Source organism: Trichechus manatus, unplaced genomic scaffold, assembly GCF_000243295.1.
Source record: "Trichechus manatus latirostris isolate Lorelei unplaced genomic scaffold, TriManLat1.0 scaffold00006, whole genome shotgun sequence".
NCBI classification, from domain to species: domain Eukaryota; kingdom Metazoa; phylum Chordata; class Mammalia; order Sirenia; family Trichechidae; genus Trichechus; species Trichechus manatus.
The window spans coordinates 12,817,000-12,832,258 of record NW_004443942.1 but is presented as its reverse complement, the minus strand read 5'-3'; the positions used below and the strand labels follow the sequence as shown (position 1 = coordinate 12,832,258).

The 15,259-nt window shown below is 38.9% G+C and overlaps 1 protein-coding gene across 1 annotated transcript in view; it reads right to left on the bottom strand.

The window, feature by feature from the left end:
* The window catches only part of NELL1 (neural EGFL like 1), a gene marked incomplete at its 3' end in the record, with an annotated part of 870,822 nt that overhangs the window by 756,745 nt on the left and 98,818 nt on the right, over positions 1 to 15,259 (bottom strand). The gene's annotated exons all lie outside the window — the stretch shown is intronic.

Genomic DNA, 15,259 nt, shown 5'->3' with positions numbered 1-15,259 from the left:
ATTGTTCAATAACTTTTCAGAGAAATGAAGAACACAGCAGAACAGATAGAAGAACCTGAACTGGCCATGAGCATACATGGGCTAGAGGATGTCTCTGTCTTCCCTTAATCTTTCTCAAGGAAGGATAAGCCTCATAACTTCTGTATATACCTGCAGCTACCTTATATCAGGAGTCCTGGTGGCACAATGGTTAAGAGCCTGGCTGCTAACCAAAAGGTCAGCAATTCAAATCCACAAGCCACTCCTTGGAAATCCTATGGGGCAGTTCTACACTGTCCTATAGGGTCACTATGAGTTGGAATTGACTCAACAGCACTGGGTTTGGTTTTGGTTTTTTTCATTTGTTTTGTTAACCTTCTATCAGGCTTTATTTGGAAACATCACTGTTCTTTGAGCACAAGAATCAACAGTTATTCCAGTCTTCCAAAGACAGCAGAGCACCTAGAGTCACCATTGAAAAAGTTTGCTCAAAATTCACATAGCCATCATTCCTGGGCCATCAAAACAGCTTTCAACGTTTTGATCAAAGATTCTATAGAAGAATCCTGATCAAGAGAAGGAAAGTGGAATAGAATTTTAAATTCTCATGGAATCCAGACTTTCTGGAGTCACTGAGACTAGATGAATCCTTAAAACTATGGCCCTGGGATAATCTTTAAACTTTAAACCTTACACCAAAAATATCCCCTGAAGTCTTCTTTAAACCAACAACAGTTTAACCCAGTTAGTAAAGGATGTCTACCCTGAACATTGTGCTCTTTTAAAGAACTATCTATATGGCATCAAATTGACAACAGCAACTTGAAAGATTAGATATAAAGCTTAGGGGGCAGTAGGATTATTTTAATGGGGGAGGAACAATTCAGAAAAAGGAGGGTGAAAATGTTTGCACAAGTTGAATGTAACAATGGCGCTGAACTGTATATGTTGAAATTGTTGAACTGATGTATGTATATTTTTAACAACAACAACAAAAAATAAATTATTAAAAAAACAAAAACAGTCTTCAATACCATTGTAGGGTCTGAGTTCCAATGCTACTACAGTCTGGATTGATAACCTCTTCTCACCCTCCAATACTACCCACTAGAGATATTCCTAAACAATTTGCCTAGAAAGAGCTCAAGGGACCAGGTAGATTATCTCTTTGTCCCTGAGGCACCATATAGCCATAGTAAATACCTCTTAGTGTTCCCAAGGCACTCCAAAAGATGAAGAATGAAGTTATTTTGAACCCCTGGAACCATATTTCAGACTTTACAGAAAGAAATGGGAAAAGATTCTTATAAATTTTCATGGTTTTCTTCAATTTAAGGTGTCTGAATTTTAACCAGCCAACACAACCATTTCTGGAATCTCACAGTGGCTTAAAGAGGGAGACTGGACACCAATAAAGCCTGCGAGTTGTATTTTTCATTGACTGGACAGCTCAGGAGTGATTTATCGTACTTCATCCGAAAATCTTCAACAATTTAAAAAAGTCTTATCTAACGTGTATACTCAGACATGCAGTTCTCTGGCCCCTCTTCCTGCTCCGAACCTTGGCTGGTGGAGACACCCCCAGGCATTTGCCCTGAGTGCTACTGAGGCCTGGCTACGCAGTGGATATCTTCTTAACATTTAAACAACAGCCTTTTTTAGTAGGTACCCCATCCCTGACCTCAGGAAGGCAAGTGCAGGCACCAAGGACTAACAAGACACTTTGACTGAGTTCAACCCCACCAAGCCCTGTGCAGCCTCTTATTGTCAGTTCTTTGGCAACCTCACCTATTCTACCACTTCCAGGGCTCCAAGACTCCCCAGGGTTGCTGAACTACTTCCTTCTGGCCTTGAATCAACACTGTAACTGCAGCATTTCCCAGTGTTTGTTACAACATTAGTTCAACCAAATAATAATAAATAACATTCCTCAGAGCACTGCATGATAAAAATAAACTTTGGAAATGCTGAGATTAACAAGTTTAAGGAGCCAATGCAATATGCTGGTTAAGAAATGGTGCTGAGGAGCCAGACGCCCGGGTTTGAATCCCAGCTCCACTATTTACTACCTGGGTGAGCCTCGGTGCAGCAATTAACTCTCTGTGCTTCAGTTGCCTCATCCATGGAGTGAGGATAATAATAGAACCTACCTCGTAATTGTATATGAATTCAGTGTTATGATGCACTTGAAGAGCTTAGCACAGCACCTAGACTTTAATGTATGATTTTAAAGAGCATTTAATACATTAATATTTATTGTGATTTTCCAATAAAGAAAGAGTGTCATGTTTCCCAAGTTTATTTAATGTTGGCACTCTTGTTTTCCAAGAGTATCTTGCACGTTTTGTGATTCTTGGGACCTACTTGGTGAAACTCCCATGCAAGTTAGTGACGTGTTTTCCGAGCTAGGCTTGAGTTACCTCAATATCAGCCTGTCCAAATCATCAGAATGGTACTTCCTCTCATGAATGAATACCAGAGGTAAGATGAAAAGAATATTTAAAGATGACTCATTGGTCAAAATCCCTAAGCACTCTTCCAGTCTTATTTCAAATTTTTTAGACTTGGCTTTGTAGCCTGGCTCTGCCACTTTCTATCTGTATAACCTTTTATAAAATACTCAACCTCTCTGAGCAACAGTTTCTGGTCTCAAAGACGGAAAAATAATGCCTTTCTTATCTTGATTGTGAAGAGGATAAAACAAGAAATGCACGTAAAATATCTGTTACACTGAAGGTATCCCATCAATTTTGCCTCCCCTTTTACCATGTCTCCAAGAGAAATACAACCTGCCTGAAAATTGCCCCATTTAAGGATAGCCAGACCAACAGTCCCCAATTACTAGCCCAAGGTTCATCCACAAAGAATGATGAAGTAGAAAAGCACCAAATAAATTCATCTGCTCTTTTGAAAAAGTGCACAATTATGTTTTGAATACTAGAGAGAGCCATGGAGCATTCCCACCCCTTGTTGGTTTGAGTCAAGATAAACTCAAGACACTGAATATATAATATAGAAAAAAACATAAATTATTCCACATCCCCAAAGCTGAGAACTGAGTACCCAGAATCAAACCAGGGTAGAACCAAAGGAAACAAGTGGGCCAGCGATGGTTATTTTCAGTGTCCCCTTCCGACTCACCATGCATAACTACTAATTTTTCCTACAGAGCCAATTCTGCTAAACCAAGGATGACTATACATCCCAGACTTTCCAGGACAGTTATTCTAGGATAATTTATCATCAGATCTCAGGGACTAAACCCTACGTTCCAGACTAAGAATGTCGCCTGAGATGAGCCTAAATATTCCTTGTTAGACGATATGTTCCCCCAACTGACTTTAGAAAATGTGTTCCCCATGGCCATAGGAAAAAAGAAATGTCATGGGGTGATTTGTGGAAAACAATCTAATGCAGCTTCAGAAATAAATCTGTTTAGAAGGAATGATGTATAGATTCCATGGAGCTTTTAGCTAGTTCCGTCTCTTTGTCCCTGTATTTCTCACATCCTTTCTCACTTGGAAGAGCACCTATTCCAAACGATGATTCCTGAAACTAGCCTACTCTTTTAAAAGTTAGTAACAAAAATGCCAGCATGGTAAATGCATCTTGTGTACAGCCACCAAAGAACTTTCTCTAAAACAGTTCATCTTAGCATGTCACTGTCCTACCTTCAAAACATTTTACGAGTACCCCAACCCCTATAGAGACTCACAAACTCCAAAGGCTCCAGGGGCCAGGCAAGTGTCTTACATGACTGTTTGGGATGGGAGTCTGAAATATTTTTTTCTTGAAACAGGCAGCTCTTTCAGTCCCTTTTGTTTCTTTCTTCTTCTTTTTTTTTTTTAAATAAAGACATGGGTACAAGAATTTCACTTTTCTCCTAACTCTCCATTAATGACATATGGCCTCAGTGACAGGGAGACAATTGGGAGAGCTAGGGACCAACTCTTTTTCATGAGAATCTAGAAAGCTGGATTTATAGGCCAAATTATCCAAGTTTTAAAGGTTGGAAACCATTTGTGTTTTAAATTTTTAATGGAAAAATACTGTGAGGACCATTATAATGTGAGCCAAACAAAGCACCTCTGCAAACCAGCTATAAGCCTGCAGATTCAATCAATAAGCTAAAGTCTCTGCTCATGAACAAATCCTGCAAGATCACCTTTCATCCTATCTTTCAACATCACCAGCCTCATCTCTTCGCAGTTCCTGCCCTGCAGTCTGCACTGCAGCTAGAAGGAACTCCTCACAGCACCTCCTCCCACACACCACATACTTCCCCACCTGCAGGACATGTTCATCTTCCTGGAGATGAGACCTTCCACCTCTCAGGAAACGCTATTATTGGTTAGAAGAACCTAGGCCTGGCTTTCTCAGATAAACGAATAATGGTTCAGATGAACAGCTGATTCACTTCGATCTATCCGTGACTACTGGAAACCAGTTTAATTAAAAAGAAAAACTAAAACTAAATTCTGAGGACAAAAACACACTGAGTTCATTTATTCTACAAACATATATATATGTATATATATAAAATCATTATAGCTTCATAAATTATAAAGGTATTTTGATTTCCAAGGAACACTTCTCTTGGATTGGTAGACTTCCTTTACACATAGCAGGTGCTCGATAAGTGATTTTTGACCTGAAATGTTATGTTGTTGTTGATGTTAGTGGCCATTGAGTCATCCCCCAACTCGTGGTGACCTCGTGAACAACGGAACAAAATGCCGCCAGTTCCTGCACTATTCCCATGATCAGTTATGAATCAGACCATTGTGATCCATAGGGTATTCACTGGCTGATTTTTTTTGGAATCAGATCACCAGGCCTTTCCTCCTAGTCCATCTTAGTTTGGAAGCTCCGCTGAATCCTGCTCAACATCATACAAACATGCAAGCCTCCACTGACAGATGGGTGGTGGCTGTGTATGAGGTGCAATGGCAGGGGATCAACCTGGGTCTCCCACAGGGAAGGTGAGAACTCTACCACTGAACCACCAATGTTTCCAGAAATGGTATGGCCTTGTTTAAAGGTCACACTTAGTCATTATGAAGCACCGTCTCTCACACTAAAATCATCAAGGCAGTATCAATGTTAGCATCTCCTCATATAGAACCACTCCTTGTCTTCCCCCACAATTAACAAAGCTCCAGATAAACCAGCCCCTGGTTTGTCCCTGGACACATCACATTGGACCCTGCCTCAGGGCTCTTGTAGTTACTGTCTCATCTATCTGAGACACTCATCCTTCAGATTTCTCATTTCTGGTTCCTTCTTTGACTCAGCTCAAATGTCCCTTCCTCCCAGAGACTCCCTTGGCCTGTTGCTCATCCTCCTGTTGCACTTTCTTCCATTGTATTTTGTCCTTACTTGTTGTCTGACTCTCTACCTAGAATGCAGGCTCCCAGAGGACAGGCCCCTTGCATGTCCTCTTCACCACTCAGTCCCTAGCACATAGATTAGTATCCAAAATAGATTAGTATCTGATGCATAATGAATGAATTCCAAATGACAGATAAGGAAATTGAGGGAGAGGTAGGGGCCTACCCAAAGTCTCATAGTTATTCATAGAGTAGAGCCTTCAATCTACCTCTTGCCTCCCAGCCCAGCATCTCTGCCATTGCACTGTCCTCATCAACGATCTGACAGTTTTGGCTGCCTTCCACCCAGAACTCAGAGGGTCAGTAGTTTAAATCTATCTTTCATCAGCAACAAGGCTTACCTGTCCATATTTCTTCCCACAGAACCAAATGAGTATCTATTACTCAAGCCATGCAAGTGTTTCATAATTACTAATTCCAAAGAAGTCAAAGAAGACAGTTGTTTTTAATTCTCTAGGAGCATTCCATTGAACTTCAATGATTTTATGCATAAATATTAATGAAGTTATGACTTTTGCACTAAAAAAGTAAAGGTTAATGGCTACATTTGCTGTTTTTCCATTTCTCAAATACAAGGCAATCCAAAATCTGATATGCATATTATATACAAGCATGAGCAATCTGCCCAAAACTTTATACTCTACTGCTATGGTATGTCTTATCTTCAATTAAGGACAAAAGTCATCTGAATAGCTTCATTTCTACCGACAGAAATTTAAATTTTATTTAATTAGTATGTTCCTGAAAAATCCTCTTCATTTTCTTGACATGAGATCTTTCCATTTTCATTTCTGTCTGAAAATTATTACTTCTCAATGCATACTGCAGCCTAACTATTCATCCTCTTGCTCTTCAAATATCCTTTAACTTTCCCTTGAAGCTGTGTTTACACTCTGCTAGATGTTTAGATAAAAACAAAGAAAACCCAGAATCCAGGTATCTTGTCTGCTAGCATTTAGAAGCATCTCTTTATGATGCACATTTTCACCTTTTAGCTGTTTAACGTCTTCAAGAAGAAGCCTCCATCAAGGTTGTTGTTGTTGTTATTAGTTGCCATCAAGCTGATTCCTACTCATGGTGACTTTATGTGTGCAGAGCAGAACTGCTCCACAGAATCTTCAAGGCCGTAATCTTTCAGAAGCAGATCACTAGGCTCATCTTCCAAGGCACCTCCAGGTGGGTGCAAACCGCCAGGCTTTCGGCTAGTAATTGAACACTTAATCGTTTGTGCCACCCAGAGATTTCCATTGTAAAAACGGCATAAGGGCAGTGTCTGACCTCCTCTAACTTCACAAGGGGGAAACAGAATCAAGAGCAACAACCCAAGGCTGATTCCTGCAAGGTGGGGGTGAAACATGCCTCCTCTTTCGACCATCTCTACTGTTTCGACACCAACCATCCTTCCCACTGTACTCTCTAGCTATGTTCGATAATTCATTGCAATGGCTACACAGAACTCACAGATACTCACTTACGGAAGTAACAGGTTACAGTTCAGGCTCAGGAACACTCCTTCTCCACCCTGCCCCCCTACCCCTGCTCCTGGTTCCAGGAGCTTCTCAGCGCAGGGATCAGGGGTCCAGAGGTTATGCTGGCTCCTGTCTGTTCTTCCTTGGTGGTAGTGGTATCTCCTCTTTCCCACCTCTGGGGTGGCTTATTTCAAGCCTAGCAGGATGGCAAAACTAACCAGTCCCCGTGGTGCGCCACAACTACCATATCTGCACACTCCCACCCAATCACTTGGGTGGGAGTTACAAGACTATGGCTAGAAAGCACAAACAAAAGTGATCTATGGCACCACACCCTCCATCAAGGTAGGTGATACCGTTTACCATCCATTATTATTATTTTCAGAGTCCTGGTGGTAACAGTGGTTAAGAGCTCAGCTGCTAACCAAAAAGCCAGCAGTTTGAATCCACCAGCCGCTCCTTGGAAACCCTACGGGGCAGCGCTACTCTTTTCTATAGGGTTGCTATGAGTCGGAATCGACACGATGGCAATGGGTCGGGTGTTTACTATCATTTTCAGTTTTTGTATATGTTTATTAATTTATTCAACTGAAAATTATTAAACAAAGTAAATGCAAGGAACTATGCTATGTGATATGTACAAAACAGTGATTAAAAAAAAAGACATCCCTACCTTACCCTACCACCCTACCTTACCTGTTCAGTACCTAGAACCTTCAGTATCCCAAGTCAGAGCCTTAGGTATCAATCACCCTTGACTTTTCTCTCTCTCTCTCTCATCACCCCCACACCTTATATAAAACTACATCCAGTCCACTCTGCCTCCTACTTATCTCTTAACTTAATCAACTTCTCTCCATCTGCACTACCACTCTCCAACCTAGTCCAGGACTACACCACCTTATCTAGATTCTAGACAACTGCAGCAGCCTTCTAACCAGCCTCTGTCTTCTCCATGCCACTCTCCATTCAGAAGCCAGGAGGATCCTTCTAAAACACAAATCTAATCATGCCACACTTCCACTTAAATCCCTTCCATGGTTCCTCATTCCCTTGGAATAAAGGCTAAACCCCTGTGCATCACTTATAACCAAACTCATTTCCACTCAGTCAATTCTGACTCAGAGTGACCCTGCAGGACAGAGTAGAACTGCCCCACAGTGTTTCCAAGTCTGTAATCTTTACAGAAGCAGACTGCCACATCTTTGTCCCGCAGAGCGGCTGGTGGGTTTGAACCACCAACCTTTTAGTTAGCAACCAAAGTCTTAACCACTATGCTATGAGGACTCCATCACTTATAAAGCCATTCACAATCTGGCCGTCTTGTCTGCCTCTCCAGGTTCACTTCTTACCACACCTTGCCCCTCCTTCCCCACCTATGTACTTCCCACCCTACTCTCCAATCACACTACAGTTTTCTTCAGTTCTTTCAATGCACCATGGTCTCTCTCATCTCTCACCCCTTCACTCACTGCATCCAGAACCCTAGTCCAGTCATCTTCTCCCAGATGATTTCTATTTATCCTTCTAATTTAGCCTATTAACCATCACTCTCATTAGAAAGGCTTTTCAACTCCTTTTGGGCAAGGTAAGGTGCCCTGCTCTGTGCTCCCTCTATTCCTCCTATTAGAGCACTAACTATACTTCGTGGTGTTTCTTTAACTGTCTCTACTCCCACGTGCTTTGCAATTGTAGCCCAGCATCTAGTACTACACGTTGGTAGGTTTTCATTAATATGTTTTGAATGTTATTTATGAGGGATTTTACAGTCTACTTGGAGCATAATTCTAAATCTAAAGTCTCTAAAATTATAGGCACCAGTTATTTGCTTGAAATATGGACACCTGCTTGCACACCTTGAAAGGAACGTGGATAAATCTATATTAGGACAAGATTCCAATTCGAACCTTGCTCTCTGCCTTCCTAAATGGGAGCAATTTAACAATTGAAAATGACTGCTTTTTTTAATACAGGCCTTACGTTGTATTTTATTGAGGACAGACTTAAACTTTTAAGTTTATACAAGAGGTTCAGTTCTTGGAATTGCACTGTTAATTGCCTAAGGAAAAAGTTTTTCTTGATCTGGCTTCATCAAACCATGTAACACTCTCCTGGATACTTCTTTTCCTTACTCCTACCCTCTACTCTGATATTTTTCAATAAATTACCTGAAAAAAAGTGAAAGCTAATTTAAATATTAGTTTATGTCATCTATAATTAGGAAGGTAAAACTGGTGCTTACAAATTACAAAAGGCATTCCATTTGGATCATTCCTTGCTTTGGATTATCTACAACCATTTCTTGATATGAAAGCCTAATTGCTATTTCAAATTGTGGGAAGGCCCCAATATCTACATTTTTCCCTTCTAAAGAATCTGGGGAGAAATTAGGGAATATCTAAAGCAGCCATGAGCAGAAGAAGAGAAATGACATTTACTATTAAATTCTTTGATATATGAGACATGTGAGGAATGTTTTATCTACGTCTTCTTGTTGAATCCTCCCAATAGCTTCATGATGTCACAATCAATACCTCACTTTACATGGAAGGACATTGAGGCTCAGGTAAATTAAAGCAAAATCTCCCACTTCTGATAACTGAAAGAGTCCAGAATTGAACCCAGGTCTATTTGGCATCAAAGTAGAAAGTTCTTCCTACCATGAGAACTCAAAAAACTGAAGAGCATCTCTTGAAATATAAAGTTATCATTAACAAAAAGGCAAGGCCTTCATAGGAAGCCAAAAATGTCCTCCTCTTTAGCTCCTCGTATAAGTGTTCTGCAGGAAGTTTTCTCTTAGATCCCTAGCTTTCAGCTTCCTATCTAATTATGCTTAGATTTAATTTTATCTATAATTTAGGAATAAAATTGAAAAACAGAAGATTTACCATTATATCTTATAGAGTTGCACATACTGGCAGAACGTTCATTTAGATTTAATCTACGTTAATTAAGCTTTCCATTTTAACAAAGCTCTATATTAACACATTTGAATCAGGAAAAATAAACATTAAATCTGCAATGCCATTCAGATAGTTCAGCAAGACAGATTCATTTTTGTTTTTCTTCTGATGTGCTCTATCAGTGCTGTAAAAAAAAACTCATCAAATTAGAAATATAGATTAGAATTAATAAGAGTACCCATTCCATCACATAAAAGAGCCTATTTCAATCAATTACTACCTCCAGGTACATTCTCAATAGTCTTTACATTTGAAGTTTTCCGTTTCATTTTATCTACCCACTTAAGATATTCATGGGAACTCAACGGGCTCCGTTACCTAGGGAGTTTCCAGATATTGCTGTGCCAAGAAGTACACTCCTGGTTTGAAGAATTACAACCTCCAAAACGACTCACCTCTGGCTGCTAGGTCCCCACCAGGTGAGAGAGATGTCTGCCCTTGGCTAGAAGGTAACTGTGCCACTGAATGAACTCTTCTCCCATTAATTCAATAATGGCCTTGACTGAGAGTAGCCTGAAGCCTAGCAGAAATTGGAAACAGTCATTTCCAAAACAGTAAATGAAGTTTCTCTGGCTGATGGCTTTGGAAAAGGTGGTAAGATGATTACTTCCAGTGGTGCACATAATGGCTAGGAAGGGTGCCCAGACCCAGAATGCTGTTCCCCCATTGTGCTTCATCATCAAAGGTGACCTTGGACTGGAAACTGAACATTACCAGAAGGTTTGGCTATAGACATCACTATTCTTTAACCACTGAACTAGGGAAAAGTGAGTGCTTTTTTCATCTGGCCAATCCTCAGGAGTCTGTCTCCCCTCCAGCCGCTAATTTCCACCTCAACAAGGTCATCATTATCATGATCACCATGATCATCATGGCTTTTTTCTAGGGTTCCTATTATGTGTCAAGACTGTGCTAGGTGCTTTACAAATACTTCTAACTCTCACAAAAATCCCAAGGTGGTATTCATGTCAGTCTCCAGATTCCAAAGCCTTTGCCCTTTTCACAGTCCTGTGCAGCCATCCACATGTAGCCCATCCAGGACAATACCTATATCTGGGGGGCAATATGGTCCATGTGAATATTTGAAGCTAGCTGTGATATTTCTGGGCAGCCTTAACCAGAGATGGAGAAAATGAATCATTTATTCATTCAATATTTATTTATTACGTGCATACTATGTCTAACAGTGCCCTACTTGGAGAAACTCTATGAAATGGAGTCCCTTACCTATACTACACTCATGTATTTGGGCACGGATTACATAGAAAACATCCCAAACAATCAAGGCAGGGACAGGCTAGTTAATCCAGTATCCATGTTCTCTCATCCTTGCTCACTGCTAGACAGAATTTTCTAGTAGTCAATAAAGTGTGGTGCAGGTAATGCATGACTTTTCCAGGGCTGGCCCTTAAACCTACCCAAGGAGAATGTGGCAACACCCTAATCACAGTGGAAGCCATTAGTCTATCTCTCTCAGAACTTCACAGTTCAAGCAACAAAATAATAAATAAGAACACACAGAAGTTGAATCACAAAACTAAAATGTGATACATGTAAAGTTCTGTGTGTGTGTGTGTTCTTTTAAATATATATGAATATGTGTTCTTTAATACATATATTTTTATACATATATTCTCTTCTAAACACACACACTTTTTAAATATTCCCCCCAAAATTACAAATATTGAACACATACAAAGTCATTAGAAAAAAACTCAGGAAACTGAAAAATCCAGAAATCTTATGGCCCATATTTTATGTCCTCAATTAACAATAAAATCACAAATTACCCATTAAGTGCTTATTTTAATTTAATCACTGTAAAATTTTTAAATACTCCTCTAACTAGGGTCAAAGACTAAATCGAAACTAAAATTAAGGTTAAAGAAAAGTACAGAAAATGAAAATGCTAAATAGCAATACCAATGGGCTGTATTCGAAATAATACTCAGAAGAAAATATAAAGCCTTCAATGAGTTTCCTAGTAAACAGAAAATACTGAAAACAAATGAACTAAACATTCGAGAAGCTAGTAAAAATATCAACAAAATAATCTAGAAGAAGATAGGAAGCAGCAGAAATCAATGACTTTGAAATGAAAAACAGACTTGATCAATAAAACTAAGAACTGTTTCATTAAAAAGACCAATAAATTATACAATCCCATGATGAACCTAGCCAACAAAAGAAGGAAAACATATATCTCACATTAGAAATAAGATGATATAACCACAGATACAAAATTTTTTAAGTGAAGGGGAAAACAATGTCCAACTATTTACCAAAAAAATTATCAGCCCTCATTATTTCAGGCTAATTCTATCAAAAACATTACAGGTACTGCCTATACATTTAAACCATTCTAGAGCATAAAACAAATTCAAAATTAACACACAGAGAGAGAGAAAGCTATTACGTCTCACCTAATAAGTTAAAACATTTAAGTGTTTAATGAGTTTAGTGCAAAGCGTTTAGAACAGTACTTGTCACTTATCAGTGCTCAAAAGTAACATACGTTACTTCTACTATTTTTATTATCATTGCTATTGTCATTATTACTTTGATGCAAAAATACTAAAGCATTAGTAGATGTAAGTTTATTCAATGATTTTAAGAACAGTTCAACATTACAGACTCGTCTCACGTACTTTGGACATGTTATCAGGAGGAAGCAGTCACTGCAGAAGGACATAAAGCTTGGTAGAGGGTCAGCAAGAAACAGGAAGACCCTCAAGGAGTCAGACTGACACAGCGGCTGCAATAATAGGCTCAAGCATAACAACAATTGTGAGGATGGCGCAGGACCAGGCAGTGTTTTGTTCTGTGGTACATACGGTTGCTGAGTTGGAACCGACTCAACAGCACCTAACAACAACAGACTCTGTTAATGTAATTAATTATGTTAATAGATGATGTTGTTGTTGTTAGGTGCTGTTGAGTCAGTTCCAACTCACAGCAACCCTACAGGACAAAGTAGAACTGCCCCATAGGGTTTCCAAGGAACACCTGGTGAATTTGAACTGCCAACCTTTTGGTTAGCAGCCGAGCTCTTAACCACTACGCCACAGGGCTCCTGGTAGATGATAGAGGGGAAAAAATATAACTATCTCAAAAGGCATCCTGAAAAATATTTAATAGAATTTAACAGCTTTTGTGATTTTTTTAAAACTTTCAGTAAATCAGGAATAAAATTAAATTTACTTAATACAATGTGTATCATCAGAAACTACCATCAGACATTATACTGAAGTGATTAAAGGCCCTCATTTTAAAGTCAATAAGAAGACAGGGTTACCTCTTGTCTTCTTTCTTACCTTAGGTACGGCCTTTAACCTGCTTAATTATTATCTAGCACTGTTACGAAAGGGAGCCCTACTGGTGCAATGGTCAAGAATTCAGCTGCTAACATAAAAGTTGGTAGTTCGAACCCACCCAGTGGCTCTGCAGGAGAAAGACCTGGCAATCTGCTTCCATAAAGATCACAGTCATGAAAACCCTAGGGGCAGTACTACTCTGTTACATGGAGTCACTATAAGTCATATCGACTCAATGGCACCTAACAACAACCACCGTTATGGAGATTGTAGCTAATACCATAAGACAAGGAAAAGAAATGTATAAATATTGGAAATTGAGAGATAACATTTTTCAATATTTTCAAATGATAGAATTTTATACCTAACAAATCAGAGGGGCTCATTTAAATAAAAACAAAATTGAATGTCTGGCAATAGTAAGCAATCAGCCGTAAGAAAAAAAAAAAGCTACTACACAGAACAGCTAGACTGCTAAAAATCAGCTAGACTGTTACACCAAACCAGACAAAGACATCACAAGAAAACTAGGAAAATAGTTTTATATCTCTTACGAACATAAACACAAAAATTATCCACAAATTACTAGCAAATCAAACCCAAAAATACATAAGAAGGATTGTACACCATGAGGAAGTGGGATTTGTCTCAGGAACGTAAGGTTGGATTAACATATGAAAATCAATTAATATAATCCAGAAGAAAACCACACCCACTGCAATGCAGTTGATTTCAGCTCACAGCGACCCTACAGGACAGAGTAGAACCACCCCATAGGGTGTCCAAGGCTGTAAATCTTTATGGAAGCAGACTGCCACATCTTTCTCCCACGGAGTAGCTGGTGGGTTTGAATTGCCAACTTTCAGTTAGCAGACAAGCAAGTTAACCACTGTGACACCAAGGCTCCTTAATTAATGTAACAGACCACATTAACAGAATAAAGGATGAAAACCACATGATCATCTCAATAGATGCAGAAAAAACAACCGACAAAATTCAACACCCTTTCATGGGTAAAACACTTATCAAACCAGGACTAGCAAGAAACTTACTTAACTTTATAAAGGGTATCTACAAAAACCACAGCTAACATCATACCTGATGGGGAAAGGCTGAAAGCTTTCCCCCTAAGATCGGGAACCAGACAAGATGCTTACTTTCTCCACTTCTTTTCAAAATTTTACTAGAACTTCTAGCCACAACAGTTAAGACAAGAAAAAGAAATAAAAAGCATCCAGATAACAAAAGATTTAGAAAATTGTCTGTATTAGCAGATGACACAACCTTGTATGTAGAAAATCCTATGGAATCCACTAAAAAACTTTAAAAACTGAGTTCAGCAAGGTTTCAAGATAAAAGATCAATATACAAAAATCAAGTGCATTTCTATATAGTACTAATGAGCAAACAGAAAATGAAATTAACAAAACAATTCAATTTAAAATACCATCAAAAACAATACTTAGGAATAAGTTTAACAAAAGTACAAAACTTATATTGTAATAACTGCACAACATTGTTGAAAGAAATTAAAGGACACCTAAGCAAAGCAAAAGATACTCTGTGTTCATGAATTAGAAGACTTGATATTGTTAAGATGGCAATACTCCCTAATTTGATCTACAGATTCCATGCAATCCCTATCAAAATCCCAGCTGCTATCTTTGCAGAAATTGGCAAACTGATCCTATAATTCACAAGAATATTCAACAGGACCAGAATAGACAAAACAATATTGAAAAAGAACAAAGTTGGAGGACTTACACTTCCTAATTTCATAACTCACTACAAAGCTACAGTAATAGACAGTACTGGCGTAAGGACAGACATACAGATCAATGGAATAGAACTCAAGTCCAGAAATAAACCCTCACATTTACAGTCAACTGATCTTCAAAGAGAGTGCCAAGACAATTAAGTGGGGAAAGAATAATCTTTTCATTAAATGGTACTGGGATAACTGGATATCTACACGCAAAATAATAAAGTTGGATCCCTACCACACACCATACACAAAAATTAACTGAAAATGGATCAAGGCCCTAAATGTAATAGCTAATACTATAAAACTCTTAGAAGAAAACTTAGGAGTAAATCTTTGCGACCTGAGATTAGGTGATGGTTTCTTAGATAGGACACCAAAA